Source organism: Zootoca vivipara, chromosome 2, assembly GCF_965207765.1.
Source record: "Zootoca vivipara chromosome 2, rZooViv2.hap1.1, whole genome shotgun sequence".
In the NCBI taxonomy this organism is placed as follows: Eukaryota; Metazoa; Chordata; class Lepidosauria; order Squamata; family Lacertidae; genus Zootoca; species Zootoca vivipara.
This window is the reverse complement of record NC_142584.1, coordinates 30,923,862-30,945,945: the sequence shown is the minus strand read 5'-3', so window position 1 is coordinate 30,945,945 and position 22,084 is coordinate 30,923,862. Positions and strand designations below refer to the sequence as shown.

Sequence of the window (22,084 nt, the reverse complement as noted above, 5' to 3'; positions counted from 1 at the left end):
TTTGCCGCATTCCTCCCCCCCCCCCCGAACAGGGAGGAGTATCTTACAATTCTGAATTGCTGTTCCTCTCTCAACTCTTCATATTTGCTGTTCAAATTTACTGACCACATTCTCCTGCCTTTGGCATTACTGAAATGCTACTAAACATTTCAGATCTCAGCCTTGGGAAGAGTTAAACAAACACAATTCTGTTTACACTCGCTAAGTGCCACCCTTGCAACAATCTCCAAACCACTTTAGCTCCAGACACTTGTGACTTCTTCAGCCTTCATCACATTTTGCAGAGGAAGGTCCTATGCAGGGCTTATCCTCCCCGCCCCCCCAGCCAGGCTCAGTTTTGGCACCTCTCAGGTGGGTGCCATTGCCATGATAAGAGGCGTTTATGGTGAGTTTTGGCACCTCTTTTTCTAGGAAAATAGCACCGGTGTGGTTCTGTCCCCAACAGAATGCTTCAGAGAAATTGCTCGTCTCGCAGCTCCTCTGTGAAATGGCTATGTTGCATGTAGGTTGTGTCGAGGGATCCCGATACAAATGCAGGGAGATGGAGAAGTGAGTGGAAGGCTGGAGAAAGATCTAATTGGATTTATGGGAAGCAAACCAGTGAAACCTGATCACAGCTGATGCAGCAATATTGTTGTGCTTGTGCTTCCTCTGTAGTTCAATATCGCACAGCTCCGTTCAGGTAATTGTGACGGGACACACGATGTTGTATCTATGTGGGCAAGTAGCCTTTTTCATGGGTCTCGCAACTTCCTATTGCTGCTGCTTTGCAATGTGTTGCAGCTGCCCATTGTTGTGCCAGTTAAATAGACCGGCACGCTAATGGAAATACGTTTTTACAGGACCACCTCTTGGAAGATATTAATTCCGTTAATGACCATAGCTGTCAACCCTCCCTTTTCTTGCGGGAAACTCCCTTATTCCAAGCCACAGCTGTCAACTTTCCCTTTTTTTGCTGGAAATTCCCTTATTCCAGCACCGTTTCCCACTGCTATCCTGGATTGTTAGATATACCATAGATAGACTGTCCCCGGGACAGGTGAGGCTGCTGATCCCTTATTTTCAAATCCAAAAGTTGACAGCTATGTTAATGACTCTTCTATTTTGCAAACAGTGGGGGTAGTTTTTACTTGTTTTATGGTGTGTTTGTAAATTGCCTTGAGATGTGTGTAAAAGGCAATCGATAAATTAATAAATGATGATGATATATAAGAATAATAGAAGCATCAGCTGGTACTGTAGTATCTGCAGCTGTTCAGAAGTGCTGAATATACTTCCCCACAAGTTCCCTCTGCATTTGCTTGATCAGGGATATTAACAGATCAAAACGTTTTTCACGTGAGAGAGGCGTTTCCCCCATGGAAGCTACTTACATAAATCCTGTGAGTAGTTCATCAGCTAGGATGAAGGCTCAGTGGCTATTTTGATACAGGTATGTTCAGCAGGAAGCCACAACTGACGGTGCAGTGGAACAGATGCATTGTCATATTCACATTTGACAAACTGCACATGGCACCCATAAAGTTTCCTAGGCAGAAGCAACCTCCATGTTAGTATATTTTTTTCCTGAATTGACTTAAATCAGGAACCCCCAACCTTTTGGGGCCTGGGGGACACATTTGAAATAGACGAAAGTGCCATGGGCACCTCAAAATACCCATTTTACAGAAGGAAAACTGACGACTCAAGACACAAATGCCAAACAACAGGCAAACATCTATACAGTACCCCAAAAATAAAAAAGATAAAAAGCTGCCCCCCCCAAAAGCATCCCGCCAAACAAACAAAATAAACAGTTTTAAAGTTAAAAATAAGAAGGAGCGGTGGAAACCTTGGTGGACACCAAGGGATGTCTGAGGGCATAATGGTGCCTGTGAGTGCCATGCTGGGGACTACGGTCTTAAATCTTTATGTCCCATTCTCTAGGTATCTCTGCCAAGAAAATGCGTGGCAGGTGGTTACTGGGGACAGGGCCTTTTCAATGGTGGCACCCTAGCTATGGAATGCTATCCCCATAGAGGCTCGCCTGGCATTTACTTTGTGGTCTTTTGGGCACCAGGTGAAAATTTCTTCCCCAGGCTTTTTAAATTTTAAAACCTGCTTGGAATATCTTCTGGTGTTGCATGAGAGTATTTCTTTACTAATTCTAATCTCTGCTGTTGGAGTTTTTATGCTTCAGCATTGTTGCTTTTTTTTAGATGTCTTCCCTTCCCTTCACCACAAGTTCCCAGGGCAAGTTGCAACAGTGTAAAACAAGCATCCCCAAACTGTGGCCCTCCAGATGTTTTGGCCTACAACTCCCATGATCCCTAGCTAACAGGACCAGTGGTCAGGGATGATGGGGATTGTAGTCCAAAACATATGGAGGGCTGAAGTTTGGGGATGCCTGGTATAAAACAACAACATTGGAACCAGCTAAACTGCTAAAACAATTTACAATTAGAAGCATAGAGGGGTGCCCTAAAATATATAGTGTCTCAAGTGTCAAAGGCCAGGGCAGAAAATAAAAATATTATTATTATTATTAATAAAAATATTATTATTATTACTCCACCCATCTGGCTGGGTTTCCCCAGCCACTCTGGGCAGCTTACAGCATCTAAAAGCATCAAGTATTAAAAATCTCGCAATATAGGGCTGCCTTCAGATGTCTTCTAAAAGTTGTGTAATTCTTTATCTCCTTGACACATGAAGGGTGTTCCACAGGGCGCCACTACCAAGAAGGTACATGTATAGTATACAACTGAACTGATTTGCCTTAGTGTGTCATCTCAACCAGGCGTGAGGTTTGTCTACTGCCCCAGACAAGCCAATAATTATAACCAATGTTTTGTTTGTCATTTACAACTTGTGGTCTCTCTGGAATGAGACAAACCTTGAGCCCAGGTTCAGATAACATTCAAAGCAAAACCATGGCTTTGCTTGCAGGAGTGCAGCAACAGCAGCAGGATCAGAGGAACAGCAAAATAGCCACAATCTCCTCTCCAGCAGCTTGTGCGTTTGTGCTAAGCCATGGTTTGGCTTCACATCACTTGTCTCTGACCGAATATGTCGTTGGACCCTGTCTCTTAAGCAAATAACATTTTCTTGGCAAAGATGACTTCTCAACAGAATAGAGGCTTCTATCACCTGGCCAGTTGGAGGAAGGAGAACTTCAGAATATTATCCTTGGCTAACTAGACTGCCTTTTAACCAGGCAACAGTTCTTATTTCAGGGCGGTTCTATGTATGGAGCAGAATGAAGTGGCAGTTTTAGAAGTGACTGTACCACTCCAGTTTGCAAGGGTGGTGGGAGGACATGATAGGATGCCCTCCTTTAGAAAGGAAGAAAGCAAAAGCTCTCACAAGTTACTTTGCTATTTAAAACTCTCATAGGAATAAGCTGGCCGGTGTAAACTTGATTTTTAAATTGTATATGGCAGGAGGGGCAGGACATTCACAAATGTACTCTGAAACAGTGCAATCACTTATACCATCTTGTTCTGCTGCTGTTGATTGAGCCTCATTCACACAACAGCTGTGTGTGCCTGCCTTGCATTTCTCCCCCCCCCCAATGAAGAACTGAGTTTGTATGATCGACTTGCCTGTGGCTGATTTGTGATTTGAGCCCAGGCTGCAGATCCCAAGCCAGCTGCTGCCTTTACGTGATGGGTTTTGGAAATGCTGAGGAAGATGGATGCCCTGTGAAGTTGGGGGGGGGGGAAGGTTTGGAGTTATTTCCATGAGCCAGGCTAGCCATGAGGACCCAGCGATATGGATGCGACACTGATCACAACTGCTTCTCTGTATTAACTGTATCAGTTAGGTTCCCCTTTGCGCCTCTAATCTCAGAATGACAGGAAGACCTAATATCCCTATTGTATAAGAATCTCTGTGTGGAAGTTAAATGGGCTACCATCCCCTGTGCCCACATGAGTGGGAGAGAGGATTATTCCATGCAGTAGGAGAATGTCTCAGCCTTTTCTCACTCCTTACAGAATGCTGTGATGTCACAACATTCCGTTAGGATTGGGGCAAAGAGTGTGACGTTCTCTTGCATGAATTGGTCCCGAGTCTCTTCTCCCACTTATGTAAGCGATTTTTTGAGGGGGAAGACACATCCTACAAGAGAGGATGAATCCTTTTTCAGTTGGGGTATCCATCTGTCTCAAGAGACCATGGAGAGCACCTCCAGGGATGAATTCAAATCGTTGCATTAGCACCAAAGTGACCTCCCCAAGGCACAAGCCTGGGCAGTGTGTATGGAGGTCCTGGGCTGCCCAGATAATAATAATAATAATAATAATAATAATAATAATAATAATAATAATAATATTAATATAAATATAAATATAAATATAAATATAAATATATTATTTATACCCCACCCATCTGGCTGGGTTTCCCCAGACACTCTGGGCGGCTTCCAACAGAAAAATAAAACACAGTAATCTATTAAACATTAAAAGCCTCCCTAAACAGGGCTGCCTTCAGATGTCTTCTAAAAGTCTGGTAGTTGTTTTTCTCTTTGACATCTGATGGGAGGGCGTTCCACAGGGTGGGCACCACTACCGAGAAGGCCCTCTGCCTGGTTCCCTGCAACTTGGCTTCTCGCAACAAGGGAACCACCAGAAGGCCCTCGGTGCTGGACCTCAGTGTCCGGGCAAAACTATGGAGGTGGAGACGCTCCTTCAGGTATACTGGACCGAGGCCATTTAGGGCTTTAAAGGTCAGCACCAGCACTTTGTATTGTACTCGGAAACGTACTGGGAGCCAATGTAGATCTTTCAAGACCGGTGTTATGTGTCCTCGGCAGCCGCTCCCAGTCACCAGTCTAGCTGCCGCATTCTGAATTAGTTGTAGTTTCCGAGTCACCTTCAAAGGTAGCCCCACATAGAGCGCATTGCAGTAGTCCAAGCGAGAGATAACTAGAGCATGTACCACTCTGGCGAGACAGTCTGCAGACAAGAAGACCCTCCTCTCGACCTCACTGATGTGATTCAAAGGAAAGCAGGGCAATATGCTTGGCACCAGCTGGGCTGCAGGAGCTGCCAGAAGAAGGCATACAAGACACCATCCAACCATCTTAGGGACTCCACTCTGGATTTGTGAAGGGTTTACTCCTTAGCCCTTTCTTCTCCCAAAGATATCCTGCAAGGCAGCAGAGGTTTAGGATCCTAGATGGGCTACCTTCCCAGCTTGATGAGCGCAATCTGTCTCTCACTTCTCTCTACAGCACATGCAGAAACCTCCTTCTTCACTGTTGGATGCAGTATTGGTCTCATCCGCTCAGTCTGCCACATCTTTGCATGCAGGGTAAGCCCCTAACTCACTGAGGGTTTGAGACCCATTGGTGACCTTCACCTTATTTAGCTGGCCAGTTGAAGCCATTTCCAAGGTGTGGCCGCTTTCGTATACTGACAGCTTCCAGGAGCCACAGGTGAGAGCTGAGTGCAGGGTGGGGACCAAAGGTGGACAAACCACCTGAAAAGGAGCACAACAGGTCCCCCACTAGCAATATTACACCTCCCCTAACACCCCCTACACTTTTTCAGTAGAAAGCAAGATTTGACTGGTGCTGTTGTGAGTTGGTTTGGGTTGGTTCGGTTTTGCCCAAATGACTGCAAAAAAATATGTCCTCGTTTTGTCTGTTGTATGGACGAATCCAGCCTTAAAGTTGGGGTCAAAGTGAGTAAAGGACGGATGATTTGACTAGGGTCTGGAGTTTAGATATGCTTGTTTACGTCAGTGAAAGAATTGTCGTCTCTCTGCTGGTATATCAAAGAGAGAAAAACATAGAGAAAAGGGGGGGGAGACTTGGTGCTTCTAGTGCTACTTTTGGTCCCGTCTTTGTTCGAAAGGGGTTGATGTTGACCGAAAGAAGTAGATCAGTTTGTGCCATGCTACTAGTCAAGAGAGGGGACGCGGGTGACGCTGTGGGTTAAACCACAGAGCCTAGGGCTTGCCGATCAGAAGGTCGGCGGTTCAAATCCCTGCGACGGAGTGAGCTCCCGTTGCTCGGTCCCTGCTCCTGTCAACCTAGCAGTTCGAAAACACGTCAAAGTGCAAGTAGATAAATAGGCACTGCTCCGGCGGGAAGGTAAACGGCGTTTCTGTGTGCTGCTCTGGTTCGCCAGAAGTGGCTTAGTCATGCTGGCCACATGACCCAGAAGCTGTATGCCGGCTCCCTCGGTAATAAAGCGAGATGAGCGCTGCAACCCCAGAGTCACCCGCGACTGGACCTCATGGTCAGGGGTCCCTTTACCTTTACCTTACTAGTCAAGAGGGCAAGCGGGTCCTGCGACAAGATGTTGCAGTGTGGCACACACCTGTTCAGGGTGCCAGACCGCTTGCAAGATGCTCCATTCCATTCCTCCCTCCCCCAGCTTTCCATTACTAGGAATCCTGCGGTTGCTGAGCATGTTCCGTTCTCAGTGGTCCATTGGGGAGATTCCCCTCCCCTTTATGTTTCCCTCCATAGTGGCAGGGTGGAGTTTCAGAGCTGCCCTCTTGGCCCTACTGGTGCTACAGTTTACCTGGGATTGGGGTGGTGTGGTGGTGAGGTTGAGGCTGCACAGGTGCCCTGGTCTAGCCAAGTCTGTGTTCCTGTCCTTGGTCCTGCACAATCCTGACCTTACAGCTACCCTGCCCATCTCCATATAGGTCAGCTTCATTATTGATGCCAGTGTCGGGAGGGGGGCTCCACAGTGCAGCCCCACCACACAAGCTGCTACTGCTTTCCCCTAAATGTATTTTGTATTTCTCCAAATCCCGAGGGTTATCCCAGACATGGGATAACACCTCCTTCTGTTTTTCAGCAGTCCCATTTGGGCTACATAGCTGATGGTGCTCGGCGCTAGAGTTTGTTTTTTTATGAGATTTATGAACCTGCCCATCACCAAATGATCCCAGGACAGGGTGCATACATTATTAAAATTGAATTAAATGCAATCTAGGCAGAAACGTACCCGCCATCTAAAATATTAAACCTACTGCAAGTGATGGACAAAGTTTGCCTACTTTTGCTTGAGATGTCCTTAAATCGTGGAGTGTTGTCAGAACTTCAGGACCTTCTCTGAACTGGCCCAACAGAGAACTGTTCCAGGGGTTTATTAGACCAGGTGAATGTTGTGATCTCCATTATCCACTTCTCACTTATCTGAACTTACTGATTATTCCATAGTCTCTCTACGTTGTCCATGAGCTCCTTATGTATAAGGGTTGTTGCTACAACACTTCAAACTTTTCATATTCACAAGTTATGGGTGTCCTTCAGAATGTCTGGGTGTCAAGAGAACATTGTGTCAAGCAAGTGTTATCGCCACACTTTCCAGTGCATTTCCCCGTCACTTTCTTTATTGCAAAAAGGCCAGTTTAGGTCGGTGGGGTTTGTTACGCAAGAGCAGCAAATCAACTTTGAGTGTGCTTGTCTGGATTTTCTGGAATGTGATTGAATTCCCCTTGAGCCTAGCACCCTCAGAACCCTCAGAACTATCAGAGCCTATCAATTTGTTTGGAGTTCCAAAACAAAACAAAACCAAACAAAACAACCAAGCTCCTGCCAGCTTTCTTAATTTTAGGAGAAGTCACTTTATTGTTGCCACTGCTAAACATATGTGAATCAGAAATCCTAGCTGATCTACCTCAAATTACCCAGAGATCTACCACTAGATCATGGTCTCCCTTCTGCCTACCCCTAGTCTACAGAACAGATCAATTCACACACACACACACACACAGAGTAATTCCTCTCTCTGTGGAATCTTGGGGCTGGTAGTGTTCTGTACGTGAATATTTAGAACTTCTAATGGAATTTTTGCACTCTGTGATTCCCAGGATTCTTTGGGAGGGGGCAGCTATCACAGTTCAGCTAAGATAAAGCCAATCTCTGTATGTAATGTAGATGTTGCCCGCAGGCTCCTTAAGGGTGTCTCCCCAAGCTTTGCTTTTCATAATGTTCCTTAGGGGGAGAATTGGGGAAGGCAATTTCACAGATCAGGGGCATCCCCTTTGAATAAGACAATGGGTGCTATTGAGATTCAGAGTGCCTGTGACATTGCGTTGCAAGCTCAAGGTGTTCCAGCTGGGTGTGAATTATAGAGACTGTGTCCCAGTGCTTTGTAGAGCCAGTGTTCTTGAATCAGAAAACAAGGCATCAACCCTTGTCTCGGAGGTGCCCTTTCCCCAAGTTCTGACCACTTGTTGTCAGTCATGGCACCCTGGTGCTCTGCAAGCAGAGCTGAAGAGTTCTGGCTGGATTTCCAAAGCCCCAGCAATGTACTGACCTCAATTTAATTCTGTATTTAGAAATGGAGATGGCATCCTCATTCTCTTTATCCTGTCCTTGGCTGGTGTGTGTGTGTGTTGCAACTTGGCACTTAAGGAGATGCTACTGTTTAGCCCTGGAATACTGTAGTGTGTATTTTAGAGCTAGGTGAATTGATCTTTGCATTTGCCCTTAAAAAGTCGCCTCTTTTGTATTTTATTTTTTTGCAGGTTAAGAGGGTGCTGAGAGATACAGGGGACAGTGAGATGAGGAAAGAGGTGAACAATCTGGCCCCAGCCCAGCAAAGCACTCAAGTATGATTATTAACATTATGCTTGTGAATAATCCCATTGAAGTCTGTGCTTAGTTTAAGCACATGCGTAAGTGCTTTGCTGGATAGGAACCAGGGTGCGCTGTACCGTAGAGCAAGGTCAAAGAGTTATAGCGCACCTTTAGCGAATTTCACAAGGGTGACCCTTTTTGGTCTGTATGAACCAGTCATTTATTATTAGTATTTTATTAGAAGAATTTCATTTATAAAAAGGTAGAGTGACAAAAAGAAAAAAGTGAATGAGAATGAAAAAAGGGGGAATACTCCATTACATTTCCATACATTAGTATACAGATGTTTGTAATCTTATTATCCTAATACACACATAGTTATCAATAACCAAATATATTCTGTGTAAACTCATTCCAAGTATCATTGTATTTATCCAAGGAGAGTCTGCATCTATAAGCTGTCCATTCATATGTTGCCAATATTGTCATGTTGTCAAGTCATTGATTAAGGGGAATTGTATCTTTATGTGCTTCCAATTCATCAGTATCTGCTTCTCGGCCACCATTAGGGCGCATAGAATCCATTTTTATTTTGGGGCACACTGCAATATCGCAGCCCCCCAAAACCCACTTTTTAAAGGCAAGTTCTCAGCATGAAATTGTGCACTCAAAATGGCCACTGTGCTCTTGCGGGGGGAAATGGGATGTTCCTGTTTTTCCGGGACACTTGTGGTGTACACACACACACAGACACCCGTAGCTCAAATGACATTTCATGTATGATGTATGATATGTTCAGGGAATCATAACTTTACTTTTGTTCTTCATTTCTGGTTTTTGATCTATCTCTCTGGCTCTGGATCTTCATCTTAGTATTGAATAGCGAACTTGATGTTATGAAGGAACCATGCAGTTTCCAATCTCCTTCAATGTCTAACATTAATATGCTCAAACCACCTTGCTCTGGTGAGCCACCCTGGCCGCTGAATTCTGCACTAGCTCAAGTTTCCGAACCTCCTCCTCCTCCTCCTCCTCCTCCTCCTCCTCCTCCTCCTCCTCCTCCTCCTCCTCCTCCTCCTTCTTCTTCTTCTTCTTCTTCTTCTTCTTCTTCTTCTTCTTCCACTCGTAGCTGAGTAAGATTGCCTTCCATAAACATGGTTTTAACAAAGAGTTGTAAGAGATTGTGGAGGCCAATTCTGGATCCACACGTCCTTCCACAGTGGGGACATTGGTTTCCTGGTGGAAGTTGATCACGGTGTGGATTTGACAAGCATGCCTTCCTCTTCACATGTTTCTCCCTTGCGTCCTGAGTTGCGTCCTGAGTGTCTTCAAAGCCCATGACACCTTGGGTAAAGGCTTTTCTCCAGTTGGAGCGCTTGCAGGCCAGTGTTTCCCAATTGTTGGTGTTCATACTACATTTTTTAAAAAAATTGCCTCGAGACAGTCTTTAAACCTCTTTTGTTGAACACCAGCATTAGGCTTCCCATTTTTAAGTTTGGAATAGAGAAGTTGCTTTGGAAGACGATCATCAGGCATCCGCACAACATGAAGTTGGTGTTAAAGAATCATTGCTTCAACACTGGTGATCTTTGCTTCTTCCATCCAGTACACTGGTATTAGTTTGCCTGTCTTCCCAAGTGATGTGTAAACATTTTCAGAGACACCGTTGATGGAATCTTTCGAGGAGTTGGAGATGGCGTTTACAAGTGGTCCATGTTTCACAAGCATACAGTCAGGTTGGTAGTACAATAGCTTTGTAAACAAGCATTTTGGTTTCCCTGCAAATGTCCCGGTCCTCAAACACCCTGCACTTCAATCGGGAGAAAGCCACGAAAGATCAAAGTCTGTCCCTGCATCTGTGATACTTGAACGTCGGGTCTTCTTCTGTTAAAGATTAAGTCCTGGTATCAAGCAGGCAGGTTTTGGTGTGCATAACTCTTCTCACTAGACAGAGGTAGCCTTGAAACTGAAGATGGAGCCACAAAGCAACGGAAACATGATGCAGGAGTTTCTGTAGTGTTAGTGGTGCATCAAATCTGATGCAGAAGAAACTTATTAGCCTCTATGGGGAGAAAGTGCTGCCTACAGTGTGTTTAAATGTCCTTGAAGTGAAATTAAAATGGGCAAATCTTGGATTTAAGAGACTCTGGGCCTATTTTTTTTTTTAAAAAAAAACTGGTCTCAGGTAGTTGATGCCATAATCACCATGAATTATTGATCACAGGGCTAAAAATACTTGGAAATTCACAGCAATGAATAGAAGAGCCTTTCCTACCAGCCCAGGCAGGGAGGCCTGAGTGTGTAAACCTGAGTATGTGATGTGACGATGCCTTCACAAATTTGATGCAGTCACAATAACCGAGAATGTCAGCTCTGAGAAGGTATCAGGTGTCTGTTTGTATTGGCTTCAATGCCTTCTCCATTTCCTCATGCCGAGGTTGAGGAGGATCAGGCAGGCACTAGGACCTAGGAACTACCTCCTAGCTTAAGACTCTTGAGAAACTGGCCCAGGATAGTAGCATCATTTAGCTCCCATCTTTTCTCCTTGCTGAGAGCCAAATATTTCTCCGTCCCTTGCTTCTGCCATCCCAATACAACTCCTATACATCCCCATGGCAGATACCCCTTTTGCCCCAGATGTGCTCTGAGGACCGACATTTCTTAGGCTCATGCAATGCGGCAAGAAATATGAAGCCTGCGTTGTAACAGCACTGATACACACCACATTCCCTGCTGGCAGAATGGGAGATATCTGTTCACAGAATCCGCATCCTCCCTTTTCTAAAGTTTGATGCTTCTAATAACAAGGGGTTGTGCACACAAGGGTAGCTGCGGCTGGAAGCCCTGCAACCCTCGCCAAGGGTAGGAACCACCTGTGGCTGTTTGGTGCGCAAACCTAGGTCGTCAGGGCTGGCCCAAAGCATTTTGCCGCCTGAGGCACGAAGGACAGGATGGCTCTCCCCCTCCTCCATTTGTTGTACAAAGGGCCAACCAGATTGATGGTTAACTCTTAATTCAATGTCCGTGTTGAGACAGCATCCTTTGCCACACCTGAGGGCAGGAAGTTAGCTTATGGAGAACAGGGCGGCCGCCTTACATGGCTCAGTCCTGCAACAGAGGGGGATGTCTGGTGGTTCTGAAGGAATAGCTGGGGAGGAGGCAGCTGCCATTGCCACCAAAGCCCTCAGTGGCCTCACTCTGCATCTGAAAGGGTGCGAAGGAGGGTGGCACATCAAACAGGCTACAGTTTACTGTAGTACTAATTCCTGTTCCTAGTGAATTAATAAGGACCTTGATGTACTACTGAATCGTCCTGGCTGTTTTCTACTTTGGGTTCCCCACTTAGGCCTTAAAAGCCTATCCTCTTTTCTTTTCTTTTTTCCTGTGGAAAGCTCAGGTGCATACTTGAGTACCGAGCCTTTTATTATCAAATTTTCATTAAAGGATTTCAGTGTAAAATACAGGAAAATTCAAACTAATCTAAAGGGAAGGGGGGGAATGGAAGAGCAGAAGTAAAGAGAAAATAATAGAAAGGAGAGGGGGGGAACGTTAAAAAGAATACAGAGCCCCCTCTATCAACAATATTTTATTCTATGTCATGAGGGTGGACCCTCCCAGCTCTCACCTGGGATCCTCGCCGTCTTCTGCCGAATCTCCTACCTTGAAATATCTCCTCTTTAAAAGCCTATCCTCAATGCTAGGCCATCCATATTGTTTTCCTTTTAGGAAGCAGCCTTATATCAGGTTTAAGACTCTTTGGCCATCTAGCCCAATATTGTCTCATCTGACCTATGGGACCTTTCTTAGGATCTCAAGCAATGATGCCTACCTGCTATATCTCACCTAATCCTCCTAACTAGAGATACCAGCTATTGAACTGGGTGCCTTCTGCATCCAACACATGTGGTCTGCCACCGAGTTATGGCCCTTCCTTGGTTTCAGGTATGAAGGCGGGGGAGACCTACCTGCAATGCTTAAAGGTGCTCTTATTTTCTATTTGGCTGGCTGGTTCCTAAAAAAATAAAAATGAGGGGAGGGAACAAAAGAGGCAAAGTTGGCCTTACATTAGGGTTGTCCATCTCTTTGTTTTACCTTGGACATTTAACAGCAGCCAGACTGAGGACACCATTTAGGGAGAAGGAGGTTGGGGGCAGGCACTTCTGTTCTTCAGGCTGCATGTGATAATTCCTCAGGAATATCTGCGTCTCTTGTCACAAAGTGTTCTAATTGATTTTCATTGCAATTTAATTAAAGCCAAAAAGAGCGAAAGGGAAGGAGGAAGTGCGGAAAAGAAAGGAAAGCTCACCAGCTCACATTCGCAACGCAATAACCGTCAGTTCATCCGTCTTAGTTTACACATAAAGCTCGATCTATGTCATCCAAATGTCCAAATAAGTATCCAAGCGAAGTTGTCCTTTATAAAAGGTAGTTTGAAATGCACCAAGGGCATTGAGGTCTTCTGATAGCAGGCATTGAGCCTTCCAGGTTTGAAGTAGAAATCTCTTAGCGGCTCACAATGGTTCTCAACATCCTTTTTCATTGTTATGAAGTATACAAGTAACAAAAAACAAATGCTCTTTGAAAGATTCCAGATATAAGCTCCAAGAGCGTATCTTCAAACCTTACTCTGCAGTTTGCTCCCCCAACCTAAAAATCTACCCCCCCCCCCAAGCACATGCATTCAAAAGAGTCTGAAACAGCACCTCTTGGCCTGACATGCAGAAATGAAGGAGCTGAACCATTTCCCCCATCATTTTGTCTCTGTGCCAGGGGAAGTTGATATTTGCTTGGAATGCATGTTTTACATGCATTATATTCAGTGCTCTTTTTCAGGGGGTACACTCAAGGGTACGCAGTACTGGCACCTCTTTTTTGTTGTTAAAAAGTGTGGCACTTACTGTAACAACTTCATGGCGAGTATCTGCACCTATTTTTCTGGGGGGGGGGAGCACTGATTATGTTTGGCTGTCATGCAGGGCTGTCTTAAGCATATGCGGCACCAGGGTGCAAAGATCCGCCCGGCGCGCACTCCCTCCCCGGTTGCCCAGTCCCAGGTACGCAAGAGGGCGGAGCCGGCTGGCCGCCTCAGCGTCTCGCTGGCACAGTCGCTCCTGAACTCGCTGTGCAGAGCTGCCCGCAGCAGAAGAGCCCATCGTGGTGCTCCGACCGATGGGCGGGCTCTTCCTCGGACTCTTGGGCTCTGGACTCTCAGCCTGGCACCCCTGAGAGCCTGGCGCCCGGGTGGCCCGACACCCCTGGTGCCTATGGGTAAGACGACCCTGCTGTCATGTTTTGAACATGCATATGATGAACAGAATGAACTGGGGGGTGGGGGGGACAGGTTTGCAGTCCCCTCATTTCCCCCTTCCCAACTTTCGCACATTCATCCATTATATGTGCATGGAGCCTATATGCGTGCAGGATTGCATGACTTGGAGACTTAAGCACAAACCAAGCACCCTGATTGCAACTCCTTGTGTATATAACTTGCAGAGATGTAGACTCTGTACATACCGGTACAGAATTGATGAATGCATGGGGCTGGGAATGTGTGTGTGTGTGTGTGTGTTTGTGTGTGTTTGCAATCCTCCTTCCTCTCGTTGTGTTTGTTGCACACTGCTCTAAACCAGTGTTTAAACATGCCACATTTAAGCCAGAGATAAGGATGGGAAACGTCACATTTCAGCAGAGGTGTAAATCTTGAGTATCCAAAGCATCCTACAAATCTTAGGCCAAACGCAGCCAACCCTTTAATTGACACATCTGAATGTTTTCTATGGTGTGTGTATGGGGCAGGCGATCAGATATCAAATCCCTAGAGAACTTCAGGGAGTCTCTAGTGCCTTCCCCCATTAGGATTGACCCACTTGCATTGGTGTTAGTCTGCTCATCAGGACTCCCCCATTCATAATATATATTTGGTCTCTTCCTCTCTTCAAAGCGTCATGGAATGGCTGCTTTGCTATGATTTGCAACAACACAGAGTGCTTTCCTGATTTGCGCCCCCTGGGATACGCTGAGGATGATACCTTTCGGTGGAGATAGGCAGCCATGTGATTGCCATCATTAATCCCTCCTCTCCAGGCTGCATATGGATGAACATGTTTTGAGAAGAGTTATAACGCCAGTCGCATTGTGATGGATTTATTGGCTCTCGTTACTTTCCAAAGGAGGCCCTGCCATGAGGCGAGGCGAGGTGGCTGCCTCAGGCAGATGATTTCGGGAATCGTTAATGGTGGCCGTGTGGGGAGATGGACAGATTGGGCCTATCCAGGACCATAAGGTGGTGCTGTGCAAACCCCATCAAAAGTCATTTCTATGGGACTTGTCCAGAAGAATTTTCTAGTAGAGTGGGCGACATAGTATTTTGTGTGTGTAATGTATTCCTCTCTAGAAAACAACAGAGAGAGACAGCGTGCAGGAGGGAAATCTGAGATTGCACTCACTCACCAGCCACACACACCCAACTTAAATGCATTAATTCATGCTCTGTGCATAGAACTTACGGCACATGTAAAAGAAAATAACCTGCTGAGCATGCATTGTGCATAGAACCTGATACTTTTGTTTAGTGCCCAGGTTTGAATTAACGTGTGGAGGTCAGGGATGGGACCCCATCTAGGGTTGCCATATTTTGAAGAGCAGAAAAGAGGAGACATTTGCTGACTTAACTATGGATCGCTATGACGACTCTACCCATGAAAAGGAGGACATGTCCTGGAAAAAGAGGACATATGGCAACCTTGCCGTGGACATGAACCTTTCTCTCCTACCTCCGCACGTTCATTCTTCCTCGGTTGTTGTTTGAAAAGGGCTTCTACCTTTCTACTGTGTTGCATCCTGCTCTTTCTCTAAGAAGCAGCTCGGTTCAGCAGACCTGAGATTATCCCATTCTCTGCCCCCGCCCCAAATATATGAATGTTGTTGTTGTTTAGTCGTGTCTGACTCTTCGTGACCCCATGGACCATAGCACGCCAGGCACTCCTGTCTTCCACTGCCTCCCGCAGTTTGGTCAGACTCATGTTTGTAGCTCCGAGAACACTGTCCAGCCATCTCATCCTCTGTCGTCCCCTTCTCCTTGTGCCCTCAATCTTTCCCAACATCAGGGTCTTTTCCAGGGAGTCTTCTCTTCTCATGATGTGCCCAAAGTATTGGAGCCTCAGCTTCAGTATCTGTCCTTCCAGTGAGTACTCAGGGCTGATTTCCTTAAGAATGGATAGGTTTGATCTTCTTGCAGTCTATGGGACTCTCAAGAGTCTCCTCCAGCACCATAATTCAAAAGCATCCATTCTTCGGCGATCATCCTTCTTTATAGTCCAGCTCTCACTTGCATACATCACTACTGGGAAAACCATAGCTTTAACTATACGGACCTTTGTTGGCAAGGTGATGTCTCTGCTTTTTAAGATGCTGTCTAGGTTTGTCATTGCTTTTCTCCCAAGAAGCAGGCATCTTTTAATTTCGTGACTGCTGTCACCATCTGCAGTGATCAAGGAGCCCAAGAAAGTAAAATCTCTCACTGCCTCCATTTCTTCCCCTTCTATTTGCCAGAAGGTGATGGGACCAGTGGCCATGATCTTGGTTTTTTTTGATATTGAGCTTCAGACCATGTTTTGCTCTCTCCTCTTTTACCCTCATTAAAAGGTTCTTTAATTCCTCCTTTCATGGATCACTGCCTTGTCGTGGCGAAGGGGCTTCAATAACTCAGAGAAGCTATGAGCTATGCCGTGCAGGGCCACCCAAGATGGATAGGTCATAGTGGAGAGTTCTGACTAAACGTGATCCACCTGGAGAAGGAACTGGCAAGCCACTCCAGTATCCCTACCAAGAAAACTCCATGGACAAAGACAACAGGCATATAAAATATATGAATAGTGAACATTTTCTATAGTGCTTATATAGCAGCCCCATCCATACAGAAAGGGACAGAATCAACAGGCTTGAAGGCTATACAAACTTAACTAAGAGCAAGTCCCATGAAACTCAATGAGGTATACTTCAGACATGCATAGGGAATGTGCTGTGAGTTCCTTGGTACTGGAAGGAAATGCCATAAACATATCTACAGCAGACTCTCTTAATCACCTCTGCTGGAACAGCATCAGAGGTAATTATCTCCAGTACAATCATTACAGTTGGTATTAATAGTCGAAAGAACACTTGGGGTGGGGCAGAGAGCACTTTTTATGCACACCATCACAGATGTGAAGTTGGGTTATATCACCCCATTCATCATTTTTAGCAGTTGCTCACATTTTAGGAGATCTGCCCTGCAATATGAAGCAAACGTACTCTGAAAAGAGTTTTTCCCCAGATTTTTTTTCTTTTAATTGTCACAAAGCAACTTCTCCTTCGATTATAATTGAAAATAGGAATTTTAACATGAACACTTGGAGGTGCTGCAGTTTGGTGAAAGAACACATGCCGAGAACACAGAATTATCTGGTTTTTCCATCATTCCTGGCATCCCCAAAGATCTCAGATTGCAACGTTGAGAAAGACCTTTGCCTGACACCTTGCAGAGTAGATGCTGGTGAGCATGTGACCGTCCCAATTTTGCTGGAATCCCTGACTATTGGCTATGCTAGCTGGGCTGATGGGAGATGCCGAGTCCTGCCACACCTGGAGTGCCCACAGGTTAGCTATCCCTGCAATACTGAGTGGTTTGACTCTGTGCAAGACAGATTTCGTTCATAGGATGAATTACTGACGGTATATTTTGCTCTTTGATTGAATTACTCTATGGGCCACAACTATGTTCTTAAATAATAGAAGAATTAAAAGTGGTATGGTTTGGATTCCCCTAAAGCAGGCATGTCCAAAGTCCGTTTGGCGGGCCTAATCTGGCCCGCCAGTCGATTTAATCCAGCCCCTGTGGCAGTATATCTCGTGGGGTAAAATCCTTAAAAAAGCTCAACAATTTCAGTCGGCCCTCCCGCATGTTCACCACATCAAATCTGGCCCTCTTTGAAAAAAGTTTGGGCACGCCTGCCCTAAAGTATATAACGCAGTCACAACAAGTCCTTTGATGTCAATGTTAGCTGTTGTATGTACCTTGACTATGGAATTCGGGCCCCACACCAATGTTGGCAAATTCTGTTTTATTAGTGTTGGACATTCTCCGTGTGTGTGAGAATCAATTGCTCCAGAAACAGAGAAGTTGTTTCAGGAATCATCAGAGGGCTGAGATAGTTTTTTCCTATGCAAGGACATTTTCTGTGGGAAGTGTTCTTTGGACATGCACAGTGTGACAGGAAGTACTGATAACAACGGTTCTGTGTAACTTGTAGCTTGTTGTGAGTCTCTTGCTTGCGCCTTGCGGGGAGAGTAGCAGAGAGAGAGTCTTGGACTCTTGCTGGACTCTTTAATTATGCCTTTACCACGGTAGTGGTGAATGGTTGTCTATATTTGCTACCAATACGCTTTCATACCTGTCAAGAAAACTTTGAAACTTGACTGAATCTTTATGGCATCCATGAGTGTTTATTGCCTACTACTGTGTGTACCTTCAACCCCAAGGAAGGAGCTGTGTTGAGATGTAACTCTGCTGAATATGGATACTGGCACACATGCACCGCGAAAGTGATGCCAGACCCAATCCTACTAAATCATCCATCAGAGGTTGATGGATTGACCCAATAATGAGTTTATGCAGTTCCCCTGGCAGGGGTCTTAATGCAGGCCTGTAGCAGTGTTTCACTTAAGTCAGATGAAGTCTGGGTGGTACTTAAGAGAACAGTGCAAAAGTTAAGGGGATAGTGCACAGTACAACATAGGTGACCTAATATGTTTGGCTTCACTAAGGCAGGGAATGGCTGGGCAGTTTATAATATGCCAGATTCAAAAGCACCCCTGCTAGAATATGGTTGGAGCCCAACCTAGTTCCAGAGAACAATCTCCTGAGTGTGTGCATGACCTTCTAGTATCCATCTTCTGAAAAGAAATTGGGTGTGGTGGGCAAGCACTGAGGATTGTGTTGGGAGGCGCCAGGACTGCCAATACCCTGCCAATGCCCTGTTTCCTCCAGTTGCTTTTTCCAGCTAAGTGCTTGCATCTGTCTAAATGGAGCCCAGCAAGCAAAGGTCCGCCCAGCAAAGAGATGTTCTCCCCACAAAGCAGCATCGTATTTGGAAATCCAGTTTTTAATTACAGTTGGTGCTTCCAAGACTCCTGCTGGCAGCTGACATCTTGCAGCAAAAAGAGAGAGGAAGAGGGATGGAGAGGAAACCAGGATTAGTGACGGCAAGAGAGCAGGAGCCCAGGGCAAAACTGATTCCCGCCCTCTTCCAACCCCGTTAATACTTTGATTGTCACTGGCCAAGTTTTTGCCATTAAATTTGTGCATTTCCTTTTCCAAATGCTAACATTTGCGCTTGGGGCATCAAGCTGGTGTTAGCATTGGGGTGGAATGGAATTTTGCTCAGTGAACGTTGGGCCTGCCAACTTGCTCACTGGCCCTCTTCCTCCTCCTCCTGCTGCTGTGCCTTTAAACTGTAACCTTGCATACAGAAATTCAGTCCATGAGGTTTTCCTGGCACAGAGAGGAATTGTTTGGGACAGGTTTTGCTTGCTTAAATTTCTGCATGCAAGACTGTTGTAGAAGCCACAGGAACCGGAGCCAATAAAATAAATAAAATTATGCACCTCAGGGATGGGTGGGTGTGTATTACATATGTCTACAACACACACTGTGATGTGTGTGTTTTATGTATGTGTGTTGGCAATATTTTCCTGAGAGGTTTCCTGTATCTTGATGGGGGAAAGCTTAACCTGCTGATTTCCTACCTGCTATGTCACTTTTGAAGATACAGAAAGCTTCCAATGTGTGTGTGTAGGGGGGAATGACAACCCTAATCCTAACTTGGATGGGTTTGAGAGTGGTTGTGGGAAATTAGATGAGGAATATGGTTTGGTAGCCTCCCAAAATTTATAAAGATGGATGGAAGAACAATGTTTAATGGCTGAATACAAACTCCATTCAAAGTAAAAATCTAATCAATCTTATTAGAGTTTTAAAATGGTATGATGTACTACGTTCTTAATAATTTTTGTGATTTGCTTTGAATTTATAAAATGTTTAGAAAGGTCATTATAGATACAGTGGTACCTCGGTTTGCGACCGCAATCCGTTCCGCAGAGGCAGTCACTCGCCGAAGCGGTCACTCCCTGGAAGGCACTCTTCTGTGCATGTGCGAAGTGCCGATAGAGCGCTTCTGCGCGTGCTGCGCAGATCGCTTCTGCGCATCCGACGCCGCAGAACCCGGATGTAAACACTTCTGGGTCTGTGGCAGTTGCTCGCCGAAGTGGTCACTCCCCGAGGTAGTCGTAAACCGAGGATTGACTGTGTAAATATAATGAATAAAACCTAAATAGCCAAGAATGAAATGGTTGTAATATGTGTGAGGGCAGTATTCAGCTAATTTTGATTTTTTTTTTTAGAACAGATCCATTAAAATGAATAAACATGGCTACTTTGGGTCCATTAGGAGTAAAACCTAGTTGAAAACCACCCAGTTTTTCTCACAGCTGAGTTAAATCACGATGGCAGAAGCTGAGAACAGTCAAATGAGGGAGTTGAGGCCTCACCTGTTGGATCTTGTGTGAAGAGCAGGGAGCTTAAAAAGAAGTTTTTCAAGCTTCCCCATTCTGTGGGCCGTATGTTGAGGAGACCTGTCTGAGCTACACACAGGCTTTCATCCTAAGGACCCCTCTCCCAAGGTAATGTAGCACATTCTGGTAAAATCCCTCTGTGGGAAAGAAGCCAGCAGAATTCCTCTCAGTCCTTGTAGCTTAGGTAGTATGGCCTTGATCCTTTGCATATGTGCTTAGAAGTAGGTCCTCTCAAATGAGTTTGCAAAGAGGCCACTTTGGCAAATAGACAATGTGGCAATTGGATGAGGCAGTAGAGTTCAACCTTTGCAGACCTGGGGTCCACCTTTAGCTTAACCAGCATTTGGGAACCTGCTGGCTTTCTTGCTTATTAATTTATTTTACCAAAAATGTGTATGGTGTTAGTGCCACTGTTTGGACTTCCCTTAGTTCAGGCTGCAACCCACTCTTGGTTCCCAACCTTCTGCTGCACAAAGCTCAGTCTTATTAAATGGTTTAGTAACTCACACAGTTTACGGAAAGTGCAAGGCTCACAGCTAGGTTTCATAAGTGCTTGTCTTGGGTTTCTGCGGTCTGTTGAAGCAGTTGAATTGGAGCTGGGATGCCAAGCTAGAGCGGTTTGATTTGGTTTGGCCATTTCTATGCCTCTCAAAGCCATTTTGGAAGAGGGAACTGAAGGGACCTTTTTGAGCCAGCTGAGAAAGTTGAGCAGAGAGGGCTCTTCAAGCTGCTGGCTGCGACAGGGACCCTGTCCCCATTTGCTGGAAGTAGAGATGGGGAACCTGTGGCTCTGCAGATGTTGTTGGCCTCCAACTCACATCGGCCCCAGGCAGCATGACACAACTGCCAGGGGTGATGAGAGTCCAGCCATATCTGGAGGGCCATGGGTTCTTCGCTATCCTGTGCAGACCAATGGGCAGCAAATATTGCAAGAAACATTGACGTTTTATGGCGCAAACGTGTGGCAGTGTGAAATGGATATGCATGCCTGTTGAAGCATCGGTATGCCAATCAAGTTTCCCAGACACTCGTAAAGGTGCTTTTAAAGGATGCATATGCGTGAATCTTTTATTTCCACGCTTTATGCATTTGCAAGGGAAAACACTAGCAAAAGGGCAGGTGTTTCACGCAGCCATCCAAATGAGTAGCCCTGCTTTAAGTGAAGTCAATGGATTCTGTGTGTGATTGTGCTTAGGATTGGGGTGGGGGACAAGGCTAGCTTCAGGGACCGCTCCCAAACCTGTTTGTCTTTTGCCCTGTATCATTTCTTCCCAAGACCTGCTGCTTTAACTGCTGCCTCATCCAAAGAAGTAGTTAGAGCTAATTTCTTTCCCTTGAAGTGTTTTAAATTTTTTATTATTACCGCTGGTACTTAATCTTTGAGTTGATGGAACTGAAGGTGCCTGTCAGGCTGTGAAATAATTTTTTTAAAAGAAGAAGAAGAAATGAAATGGTGAAGACAGGCTGTGTTTCGGCAGCTCACAGCCACAGGGACAGCAGGAGTCATAAGACCAGGAGGATGGGCAGCAGGGGGAGTGACAATATTGCTCCCCAACATCATTTAAAAGAATAAAAAATTGTTCAGGGACACTCGGAGACTGAACTGCTATGGAACCAAGGGCAATGTGGAAGGAAAGGAGAAGAGGGTTTTTATTAACTGCTTAGGAAACAGAGGCAAAATAATTGGGGAGTCGTGGAGCAGATTTCCTTTGTGGCTGGAGGGGGAAAAACATGGAGAATGTTTAATTTGCAGGGGCACTTTATAACCCAGTTTTAGAACTCTAGTGGGGCCCACTTTTTCTCTGGCCATTTCCAGGTGACCTGCCTGTCAAGCATTCATCCTGATTTGTTTTTAGGGAGATTAGACAGTGGTAGCCATTATATAATTAGCATTTGTTCTGATTTGTTTGCGGGGTGTTTAGGTAGCATTGCATCAAAGGAAGTGTG

At 45.4% G+C, this 22,084-nt stretch overlaps 1 protein-coding gene across 3 annotated transcripts in view; it reads left to right on the top strand.

The window, feature by feature from the left end:
- The window catches only part of GRIN2C (glutamate ionotropic receptor NMDA type subunit 2C), a 93,064-nt gene that overhangs the window by 5,115 nt on the left and 65,865 nt on the right, over window positions 1-22,084 (top strand). The window contains exon 2 of one of the 3 annotated variants that reach the window (XM_088661522.1): window positions 8,476-8,559. The exons of the other annotated variants lie outside the window; for them this stretch is intronic. The gene's annotated coding sequence lies outside the window, so the exon portion shown is untranslated. The remainder of the gene's footprint in view (window positions 1-8,475; window positions 8,560-22,084) is intronic. 3 annotated transcript variants of the gene reach the window in all.